Below are 12,517 nucleotides of genomic sequence, written 5' to 3' on the forward strand. Positions count from 1 at the left end.
CACTCCTATAGCAGCTGCAGTTTCATATATGCCTAGAAAGGAAGGAAAACGTATTTTCTAAAGTAAAGGTTTCTTTTCTTCTGTAAGATTTTTTTTCAGTTAATATTACTTAATATTCACTGAATATTAAGTATTTCACTTAATATGAAAGGGTTACAAAAATCAGAAAATTCCTTTCCTTTCTGATATTTATCCATGTCAAATTTTGGAAAACAAAGGAAAGTTGAAATTTGTCAGTCATGTCAAAAAGAATTTTATCTAAATTTTGTTCTTTTGGGTTATTTGGAATTTTTTCATAATGTGTTTAATTACGATAAAGTTTTCCCAGATTTCTCTATTAAAAGCAGTCCTTCAGCAGACATTCTATATACCTATTTACAGTAAATTCTTATCAGTGGGAATGTTAAGCCAAACGGAACATGTATTTTTTACTTTTTTGCATACTGATCATGAACTAACTCTTGGAAAGTTATACCAATTTATATGTTTGCCTGCATACTTTCAAACATTTGACTTTGTCAAAAATATTTTAAAAATTATATGTTTTTATTTTTAATTTTTATTGTGAGAAGGAGTTAAACATCTTTTCATTTGCTTTGGAAAATTTGCATTTTTAACTTTTCTTTGTCCTTTTTTCCTTAAAGATTATTTATTTATTTATTTAAAAGAGAGTAGGGGGAGGGGCAGAAGAAGAGGGAGAAGTGGCTCCCCACTGAGCAGGAAGCCCTACATGGGGCTGGATCCCAGGACCCTGGGATCATGACCTGAGCCTAAGGCAGACACTTAGCTGACTGAAACACCCAGGTGCCCTGTCCTCGTTTCTTTTCTTTCCTTTTTTTTTTTTTAAACTATGTTTTCTTGCATTTATTCCTCAGGTATCTCATTTTTTATTTGAAAACTATTTTTATATTAATAAAATTATATTTTTATGTCTCAAATGCAACTTGAGTTTTAGAATCAATTAGTTAAATGACTTTGTTAATTGCCTTTTGGTATTTTGAAGGGAACTTTTTTTTAATTAATTTCTTTATTTTTTTATAAACAGATAATATATTCTTATTCCCCTGGGTACAGGTATGTGAATTGCCAGGTTTACACACTTCACAGCACTCACCATAGCACATACCCTCCCCAATGTCCATAACCTCACACCCCAACCCCCCTCCCCCCAGCAACCCTCAGTTTGTTTTGTGAGATTAAGATTCACTTATGGTTTGTCCCCCTCCCAATCCCATCTTTTTTCATTTATTCTTCTACCCACTTAACCCCCCATGTTGCATCTCCACTTCCTCATATCAGGGAGATCATATGATAGTTGTCTTTCCCCACTTGACTTATTTCGCTAAGCATGATACCCTCTAGTTCCATCCATGTCGTCGCAAATGGCAAGATTTCGTTTCTTTTGATGGTTGCATAGTATTCCATTGTGTATATATACCACATCTTCTTTATCCATTCATCTGTTGATGGACATCTAGGTTCTTTCCATAGTTTGGCTATTGAAGACATTGCTGCTATAAACATTCGGGTGCACGTGCCCCTTCGGATCACTACATTTGTATCTTTAGGGTAAATACCCAATAGTGCAATTGCTGGGTCATAGGGTAGTTCTATTTTCAACATTTTGAGGAAACTCCATGTTGTTTTCCAGAGTGGTTGCACCAACTTGCCTTCCTACCAACAGTGTAGGAGGGTTCCCCTTTCTCCGCATCCTTGCCAGCATCTGTCATTTCCTGACTTGTTAATTTTAGCCATTCTGACTGGTGTGAGGTGATATCTCATTGTGGTTTTGACTTGTATTTCCCTGATGCTGAATGATGTGGAGCACTTTTTCATGTGTTTGTTGGCCATCTGGATGTCTTCTTTGCAGAAATGTCTGTTCATGTCTTCTGCCCATTTCCTGTTTGGATTATTTTTTCTTTGGGTGTTGAGTTTGCTAAGCTCTTTATAGATTTTGGACACTAGCCCTTTATCTGATATGTCGTTTGTAAATATATTCTTCCATTCTGTCAGTTGTCTTTTGGTTTTGTTAACTGTTTCCTTTGCTGTGCAAAAGCTTTTGATCTTGATAAAATCCCAATAGTTAATTTTTGTCTAAAGGGAACTTTTTAAAAGCACACGAAATCTGTAAACATTTATATAATTCAATTGGCTACATTCTTTGGGGGCATTTAGGCATTTTTTCCTGCCTAGAAAGTCTTATCTTATTTATTACTAAAGAAAAAATTATCTATTCTTTCCTATTTATAGCTTCATTTTTACATACAAATTTCTAGTTATAGAAAACTGACTCCTATATAAGAAAGGCAGAATAGGAAGCCAGTTTAATTTCTTCCCTGTCCCAATAGATTGCCTGTTTTCCCAACGCTATTTATTTTATTCATTAGAGAATAGAGGTGTTAAAATGGGGAAAGTTAGGTAAACTGAGGTTCAGTGATCTTATCAATAAAACAGTTGTGATGCTTCTTCAGTGGGTGACACTAAATATCCAAGAAAATAGTCAATATGGAAACAGCCAATAACCACAAAACAAATTTTAAGCTTTGTTAAATTTGAATCCATTTTTTCAACTTATGTAGACTTTTATATTGTGCACAAATTAAATTTCAAAAAAAATGGAAATTTTGTTTTAGTTAAAGCTATAATTTTACATAAAGCAAAAAAAAAAAATCTATGCACAAATTTTTACTATTGTCTAAATGGAGATAATTTCCCACGTGACAACTGTTGACATGCTGCTGTTGGCTGTAGTGAGAGTATTTCAATATGCTATTGACCCATCATGTGTTTGGCCTGGGCTTTCCTATGTGATAGGACAGGATTTTGAGTCACTCTCCCTTGTGACCCACCCATACTTAACAGCTGAAAACCAGACCGCAGTAGATATTCAAACATTTTAGTTGATTGAATTTACATGGCTGGAATTGGCAGTTCAGTCCCTCACTCTAACAAAGAAAATTGCTAAAGACTCTCTGTGATGATGCCATCCAATACCCTGGGATGGAACACCAGGTCCTGATTTTATTACAACTATACTTTAATTAACAACACTTGGCCAGCAACAGACCACTCTGAACTTTTCAGTAGGAATAGGCATTAGTATATTTAGGTTTAAAAATGCTGAAATGGAGCAGATTTCGTGACATTCACAATTCATACATGCACCTAGTGCTAACTGCCAAAAGGAAACACATTTTTTGCAATGTCCTAGGGAAAGCAGGGAGAAAAATTTTACAGAACTGAATAGGCAGGCAGCCCGTAGGGACACAAGTTGCCTTAATGGGTACTGTGCCAGTGCACAGTATTGAAGGGCATAAATAAAATGTGACGGAAATAGAAAAGAAAGAGAAAGACTCCATACCCATAGGGACATATAAAGTATTGAGATAATATTCTAACAACTGTTATATAACTTGTCAAAATCCATTTTAAAGTGGAAGATTCGAGTAGAATTTTTTTTAAAAAAATAAAGTTTATGTTCCTTATCAGTCATTTTCTGACATAGTGATATATTAAAAGGTAAACACATAAATAAATAGTAAAAGCTAAACACCTTTAATTTTACATGCGGCATCAAAATTTAGGATAATGAACTAAACATGATATGGGACATAAATAAAACTCTGTTTTGATCTGATAACATGAAACTGGAAAGATATTATGGGCTGAATTATATCCCCCCAGAATTCATATGTTGGTCTTAATACTTAGAATGTGACTGTATTTGTAGGCAGGGCCTTTAAAGATGTAATTAAGGTAAAATTATGTCACAAGGGTGGGACCTAATCCAATATGACTGGTATCATTATAAAAAGAGGAGATTAGGACCCTGGAAGACTACCATCTACAAAGTAAGGACAATAGCCTCAGAAGAAGTCAAGCCAGCTGACACCTTAGTCTCAGACTGGTGTTTTGTTATGGAAGCCTTAGCAAACTAATGCAATAGAATTCACACACACATATATATTTTTAAACCATTAGTTTTGTATTCAAGATCTTATGTTTTAATAATTCTACATATGTTCTTATTTGATTCTTAGGACAAGTTTATGCTTGATGCATTATTAATTCAAATGTATGAGGAAAATGAGTTTAAGAATTTATGTAATTGGCCATGTTCACTCAGTTTATATGTCACCCAGCCAAAGATTCAAACTAGATATGTCTCATTCTGAAACATTTCTTTTAATCACTATGCTATGCATTCATGTTTGCCTATCTTTGACAAAAGATTGCCTATGAGCTGTTCAAATGGTAAACTATCTGTCAAAGGTAAAAACAAGGTAAGGTTATTTCAGTGATTAAAATATTCAAGGGTTGCCTCCTATCCTACTTAAAATCTAATTAGTTGATGATAAACTAGGAATGAAGACCACAAGTACAGGACTAGCTGTTTCTTAAGGGAAGCTGTGTTAGTAAATGAATAATATAATCGACTTAATAGGTTTTATTGAGCGTCTGTCTAAGGCCATAAACTAAGAGCTGAATACACACATAGTACTGACTTCACAGAATTTAGAACTCAATGGCAGAAAATCGGGGTGGGGAGGAGGTCAGTTACAAAAATACCAGTGTTGTGAGTACACAGAATGAAACGGCAACTTAAATATGGTTTCTAGGTCAGACTTTGCAAAATGGTTTCTATCTAGGAGGAAAAGAACCTCATAAAATGGAAGAAAGTAAAATGAGAAAGCTAGATTTATAGAGATAAATAAAGGAAAAAATATGAGTGAAAATTTCTGGTTGTACCCCATTTCTCAACAGATTTTGAATTTCATAAAAGAAATGATACCTATATGTTCTGTTATAAAGATCATAGTCTTTCTTACTAATGTTGGGTATAATACACACATATGTATTTTTTCCCTTCGGAGCAATATGTCAGAATTCCTAGGCCTTAGCTCAATATTTTGCCTATGTTTTAGGCTTCTTTCAATAAAGCTTAGTTTTCTGAAGCCATTGATCCTTGTTCATATACACTATTAGTTTTCTGGGGCTGCTACAAATTGGGTAGCTGAAAACAAAATAACAAAAACCTATCGTCTCTTTCCCTATTGTTCTAGGGATCCAGAAGTCTGAAATCAGGGTGTTGATAGGATTGGTCCCTACTTGGAGATTGAAGGACACTCTTTCCCAGTCTTGTCCTGCTAGATTCTGGTGGTTGTTGGCAATCCTTCCTATCCCTGCATTTACAGATGCATCACTCAAACTGGTGCTGTGTTCATATGGTGCTCTTCCCTTAGCCTCACCTCTGTTTCCTACAAAGACACCAGTCACTTTGAATAAGGCTCCCCTAAGGATCTCATTTAACTTCATTACATCTGCAAAGACCCTATTTAAAAAACACAACAAAAAAAAAAAAAAACCAGTCATATTCATAGTTACTAGGATTAGAAATTAGATAAATCATTTTGGTGAACACAATTCAACCTATAATATGTGCCTTTACCAAAAGTATCTTCTTTGGCATCCATGAGGCTCACAGGAAGAATGTATCAAACAGCTATAAAATCTCATTAACATACAGTGAAAATCATTCTTTCCATTTACAAATGTAGAGGGTGGCTGGATGTCTTTGCTAATCTGAGCTGGGCTCTGGGGTCTATCATTCTCTGGCAGTCAGCCGTAGGTAGACTAGAAGTCTTTGCTGATGTTGCTTGGGTCCTCCCACATGTTGGATCATGATGGGGACATCTGAGCTGATTTCATTCCATCTCATCTTCAAGCAGGCTTGGCTGAGAAGAGAAAGAGGATGTGGAAACATCCAGCACTTCAGGTTCCTGCTTGTGTCAAATTTGGTAGTCTCACTAACCAAAGTAAGTCCTATGGCTAACCCCAGAGTCAGAGTGGGAGGACATCATAGAGAGACAGAAAAATACCGGCATCATTAATACAACCAATTTGCCATAGACTTACTTTTCTTCTCCTCTGACTATTCTTCATTTCCATTTTGAAAATCCCTGTTTCAGTTTTTATTTCTCTTATATAAGCGTCCCCTCCCCCAGAGCCCTCTTTTAATTTTCTTCAAGGTTGTTTTTGGATACAGTAAACCTTCTTTTTCAAAAACGGGATTTTAGATTTTTCTCTTTCCTTACATTCTTAACACATTAAAAAAGCTCATACTTCATCACCTGAACTCTCTCTTCTTCATAATCTATTGCATTTGACGACCTTAGCTCAAATATAATTTTCACTTTGAAACACCATTTCCAAAGTAACAACAACAAAATGGCTCCTCCTTACTCAGCTTAATAATACCTAAATCCTCTGGCTGTGTACTATTTTGGTCTCACTTATTTACTAGTGTGTTCCCTTTTAGAATTGGAGCTTGATAGGGGCAGGACTTTGTTTCTCTTACAATCGAGTAGTATAGTGTTCTTGCCAAGCAAAGTATAGGATTCAATATATATTTTGAAGAAACATAGGATTATACACACCCTTGTTTTCCAATGAAGAAAACTTCTCCCTCATCCCTGTCTTTGATTTTTGCTTATTTTTTACACCATCCTAGAATGCCATCTTTTTCCAGTCATAAACTATCCCTCAAGTGGGTACAAAATAGAAAAAGAGAGCCCCTTTTCTCATAGTTTGTGAGGGGGAAACCATGTACATACCTGATAATAAAATATAGTAATTTCCATGACATAAATATTCATTAAAAACCATATGAATATACATTTAAATTTAGAATTTAATATATTAATATAATATAATTAATATAAATATAAATTTAGAAATATAAAAAAGGACATCTAGTCTTGTATGGAAAACACCATCACATTTTCCTGAAAAATTCTTCAATCAGAGAATGGAGCAAAGGTGGAGGCATGGAGCAGTATGGCCATGAAGGAGACCACAAAGAGAATATTATTGAATATTATTGAAGTGTCAAATCCAAGGTACTGAGCAATGATATATAGACTGATGGGGAAAGCAGTATGGGTGAACCATATGTTGGAGGGTCTCTTTGCCACTTTAAAGAATTTGAACTTAGTAACTTAGTAAGTTTCCAGATGCTTAAAGATTTAAGCAAAAGAGTAACAGTTCCAAATTTACCTTTGCAAAGGTGGAGCCAGTGATTTCACTGCATGGCAGTTACAACTTACATGTGCCCAGCCTCATTCTCTGAATCTTCATTTTAAACATAGTAGCTGATCTGAGAAACTTTGCCCTGCTAATGTACCAATGGCTTAATTGCTGACTCAATTGACTTTGTTCTCTGTGTCTTAGTGTTTTCAAATGCTAGCCTTCTAAGGACAGAAGGTTAGTGAAAAGGAGAAACAATAGCAAAACTTTCTAGTAAAACCGCAAAAATGTGGAAGACATTTTCTTTTTGACAAATGCTAACTTTTGGTATCATTCAAATCCTAATGATGCAGACATTGCTGGCTAAGTGAATAAAAATTGATAAGGCCATTTGGGGTACTTAGAGAACGAATGTGTCTCTTTATGTTATTTTCAAGACCATTGATTTAAAAAAAATCATTTAAATAAATGAATATGCTTTTGCTTAAGAATAGCCCACTAGACTAAATAGATTTTTCTATCTTGGAAGAAATAGAGTAATCTTTACTTTTATTTGCAGTGTATAAAAATACAGGGGAAAGGAATTTGAACTCAATGTAAAGTACAGGTCTGGGAATTAAAAAGTGGAAGAAGAATTTATGGAACAAGTATAGATTTATTTGAAAGGCTAGATTAATTTTCACATGCTTATGCATGAAATGTTATTGCCTGTCTAACTATTCCATTATGTGTTAATAATAAAATAACCCATATGTGAAAAATGGATGTGTCACACTAAGAGAAAATGTTTAAAATGCCAAGTAAATACCGCAACAAATGTATGAAAAATGCTTTACTGATGGTTTCGTTTTGCAAATTCTTTTGAAGTTCTTTTTTTTTTTTTTTTTTTTTTTCATTCTTCTGGATCACAGAAAGCAAGGGCTCTCTGTTCTTCATAGGAGAATCTTGTTTGAGTACAATTTTACATCTATTCAGTTTATATTTAACCAGAAACTTAAGGTAGTATGCTCTATAATTTTTTTTTAACTAGTATTTAAAACCATTTTGGGCTATTAGGTTGATTTTCTAACCAGCATGGTTTTGAGAGAAGCTTAATGGATGGTGTCAAGTCCTTTCCTTCTTATACTCTGAACTTTTTCAGTTTTCCATGTTTAGAATAATTTTGGAAGACTAAATATATCACTTTCCTCCTTGGAGCCAGTGTTTTTCTTTCTGACAAATATTTATTTACCAATTTCTCCCCTTTGGTATCTCAAAAGGACTTCAATTTGCATTAATTCAATAAAATATTTGATAGTAGTGCACATTACCCTTGGACCCTATCCTTCATCATGAAATTCTTCTTTCGTTTATGTAAAGCCAAAGGGGTCCCTTAGCATTATAGAAGACTTTCATTACTTCACTGCTCATTTGATTCGCTGAACATGTTAGCCTGTCCATTTTTTTTAATAGTTTATTTTTTTAAAGATTTTTTAAATTTATTTGACAGACAGAGACCACAAGTAGGCAGAGAAGCAGGCAGAGAGAGAGGAGGAAGCAGGCCCCCTGCTGAGCAGAGAGCCTGATGCGGGGCTGGATTCCAGGATGCTGGGATCATGACCTGAGCTGGAGGCAGAGGCTTTAACCCACTGAGCCACCCAGGCGCCCCCTTTTTAAAATAATTTATTAGATATTTTTTCCAAACCCATTTTACCAATATTTTGAAGATGACCAGGATTTTTGTTTGATTATTTTGTAATTACTAGCTTTAGACTAGTCTCATTTTTTTTTTTTTCCTACTTTGTCCTGAGCATCTTTCTGTTTAATGCCCACTGGAAGGGTGTGGGTTAAATGGGATTTGTGAGGGATCACAATCTCCATGGAACTCTCAACAATAGCAATTTATTCCCTATCACCCACAGATACACTGCAGCCATGGAACGCTAGCTTTTACAAAGCTAATCGGTATTCATGCCATAGGGAGGTCATAGCTTGCTTTGCAGTATAGTTGTTTTTGATGTGGCATTTTAAGGAAATCTATGGGATTGCAACTTTGCCCAGCACTCAATTACATCCATTCATATGTTCATGGATCCTTCACCTTTCACCTTTAGCATGGTTGAGAACACAGGTTTTTGAGCTCAGGAAGATCTTAGCTCTAATATTTGCTCTGCCACTTATTTGCTGGGTGATTTAATTAACTGACTTTTCTAAGATGGGGAAGACAGTGTAGATACTTCTATTTTTGGCAATTCTGAACTAGATTAACTCAAATAAAACTTCTGAATTAGTTCTAATGACAACCATTAAGATAATTAAAAATAAAACAAGTGCTTGAAGACGTCAAAGAAAATCATGGTTGTGGTGACTCAAGAGGCCAAAGCCCGGATGAAGAGGCTGTGTGGGTGAGAACGTTCAGGACTGGAAGCATTCTACTCATCGTGATATTCTCTGACCCCAGAAAAGTTGACTAAATGGTAGAAAAACTGAGCAATATTATTGAAAGTCTCACAGGAAGAGGCAGATGAAACTGATGCTCGGGGCCACCAAGGCTGGAAAGAGTCTGATACACTTTGGTTTGGGATCATGTAGTAGGGGTTAACGATAGAAGCCATAGAACACCACTTGCAAGGACTGAGAATGAGAGAATTAAGGTGATCATAGAATGTTAGTCTCTTAGCCTGACCACCTGTCAGAAGTAAAGTTGAATTATCTCTAGGGATTATAAGAATATCCAGAGCCTTGAATTATCTCTAAAGCCTTTCAAATAGTGTCTAATATTTAACAATAATATTTTTTTAAAAAAATGTAAAATAAGAAAAGCAACCCCCCCCCCAAAAAAAACACTATTATCATTCCTCAGCCAGGTCTCTGCTGTACATCGTGCCACCTTTAATGGGGAGGGTGGTGTCCCTACCCTGAGGATTTCACTGCAGGGAGGAAGACAAAGTGATGTGTGGTGGTGACCAATAGCAATGGGCAGAGGGAGTTTAAAAGAGCCTCCACTGGGGTGGTTTAGGTGGAGGTGGAGACTCCACAGGGAAATGTTGTTGTTGGATCACAAAAGAGAAGTTGATGAACTGGGGTGTCGGGATTCGTGGGGAACTCTCTAGAACATGCTCCCACATCTTCACATCTTCACACACCATGTGGGCATGGTTTGGGTCCTGGTTCCCAGATGGGGCAAAAGACTGGGTGGTTGGTAACCAGTGCACGCACTAGTGTTTGGTAGTTCAGAACTTCCCTCTGAGGGATTTGAAGGCAGAAAGAGAATCTGCAGATGTTAGCTGCTTTCCCACCTGCCAGCAAAGTGAGAAGAACATGGAATGACCTGTGAGATGTCCTGTTCTGGCAAGAGATCATAGAACAGCTAATCCTTGTTCCCATGCTATAAGATGCAAAGTTTACAGTGGACATATTCAATGTATCCATGGGGAAATAACTGTGTAAGGGGAATTCTACTATATTTAATTACCCACTGGTGTCTGAGACCAATTTCCTGCAGGTTAGCAAAGAAAGGAAGTAATCAAAGGGCCCAACCTTCAACTTGCCCAAGTTTAAGTTGGGACTGTGAGCATCAACTAGCCCCAGCCTCGTGCTATCTAACGTCATGCTGCTGGTGTGATGAGCTACAAGCTGTGAAGAGTCATCCAGTATGATCCAGCCACTCAGGGAAGGGGCCAAAGTGTACAATGGCCTTAGAACTAGCTGGGGTGCATCCCTTCAAATCTGTAGAAATCTCCATTCATATTTGATCATACAAATAGCTCTAATGCTTGCCTCCAGCAGTTCTTTTTAACTTCAGTTGTGTCCCCTTTCCAAAGAAATAGTAGGTTTGTTTGTTTTCCATTTATTGAGACCAAATTGTCTACTTCCTGAGTCTACCAATGGAGGTTTACATCCCTGCAGACCATCACAGCTGGGGTCATAATGGATACACCTGTTGAGGCAGAGGACAAGAGGGAACCACGAAGCCCTATGGAGAAAGCCATCAAGATCAGGTAAGCATCAGGAGTCTCAGCACAGTTCCTTTGGGGGGCCTCCTTTTCTGGTTATGTTAGTGGGGAAGGAATCTAATACACCTGCCAGACATCCTGTGTTCATGAAAGCACACCTTTTCCTAACCATGACTCCTACAGTACTTGATGAAAGGGTGTCAGGGATAGCACCCTAGTAGGCAATGAGTCTGCAGCAACTGAGTCCACAAACTCAAGACAGATAAGCACAGCATGGTAGGATAGAGGGTGTTCCAGAATACTAACAGAAGCTCCAGTCTCTCCACAGAGAATGCATGCCTGTGCTGATTGCAGGAGCAGAAACTACCAGCCAGTCTATTGCAGAGACAGCCTACTAGTCAAGCAGTGAGAATCTTTGTCTCACCTTTGCAGGATGAAAGCTACATAAATAGGCAGGATGGAATTCAGTCTCTCAACCTCTCGTTGAGGCATAGAAGGGAAGAAGGAAAAGAACAGAACCCTCACCAGAAGACATGTTCATCATTATAGGATGGCAGGACAAGTCAACTCCAATATTAACTTTTGCTGGTTCTTAGCCCACCATGAAACTATTACTATTAAGGATGAACAAAAAGATAGGCCAAGGAAGCCCAGTAACCAAAGGATGCAACTCTTTCTCCCACAAAAATACTGACCATAACCCATTGCAGAGGAGTCTAGATGATTTCAAACTTTGATGAGTAACCAACCTACAACTAGTTAAGAATTCCAAAGTAACTACTCTTCCTTTATGAACTGAAAAACCCATCTTACTGAATAAAAAAAATTAGTCACAGGTTTTGAAATTTAAGAAATTTAGGTGTGTTGAGTAATTGTTAAAAACCAAAATATGGCTTATTACATTATCATAGCCCCAGGTCCTAAATATAATAGACCCAGAGGGACTCTTTCCTAGTGGACTTCAAAGCCAGTTCTACTAGGAAAATATGGGTCCCAAGTCCCACAAGATAGGATCCAGGAGAATCAGCTGTTTATCAAAGAACCTCAAAGCCTACTGCTTTGCACTTGATACAGAAGTGAGCATCATGTTTAAAATTGGAGGAGAGCAATACAGAGGCCATCAGGCAGTCATCAGAAGATGATGGGGGGCTTGAGATCACTGGAATCATGATATCAGAGACCAAGGAGACAGTATTTTTTTAAGTCTACCAAAAAACAAAACAAACCCCACCACACACATATAATAATAATAATAATAATAACAACAACAACAAAACAGGATGGGGACTAAGCTGTATCCAGTCTAGCAGCTTTAAAAAAAATAATAAAACCACATTTTCTCAGAATGAAACTCAATCTTTTTTAATTTACATGTTTCACAGGATAACGGTGACTTCCCAATAGGATCTGTGACATGAACTCTACTGCAGCCTGAGAATCTTGTCTCCAGTCAACACAGCCTAACATCACACTTACGTTTAACAAAACTAGTTGGGGGGGCTTCATCTTGCCTTGACCTGTCCCCGTTGGATTTCCCAAGACTCTGGCTAAAAGTC

The sequence above is a fragment of the Mustela putorius genome, unplaced genomic scaffold (assembly GCF_011764305.1).
Source record: "Mustela putorius furo isolate JIRA1106 unplaced genomic scaffold, ASM1176430v1.1 tig00000129_pilon_pilon_pilon, whole genome shotgun sequence".
NCBI classification, from domain to species: Eukaryota; Metazoa; Chordata; class Mammalia; order Carnivora; family Mustelidae; genus Mustela; species Mustela putorius.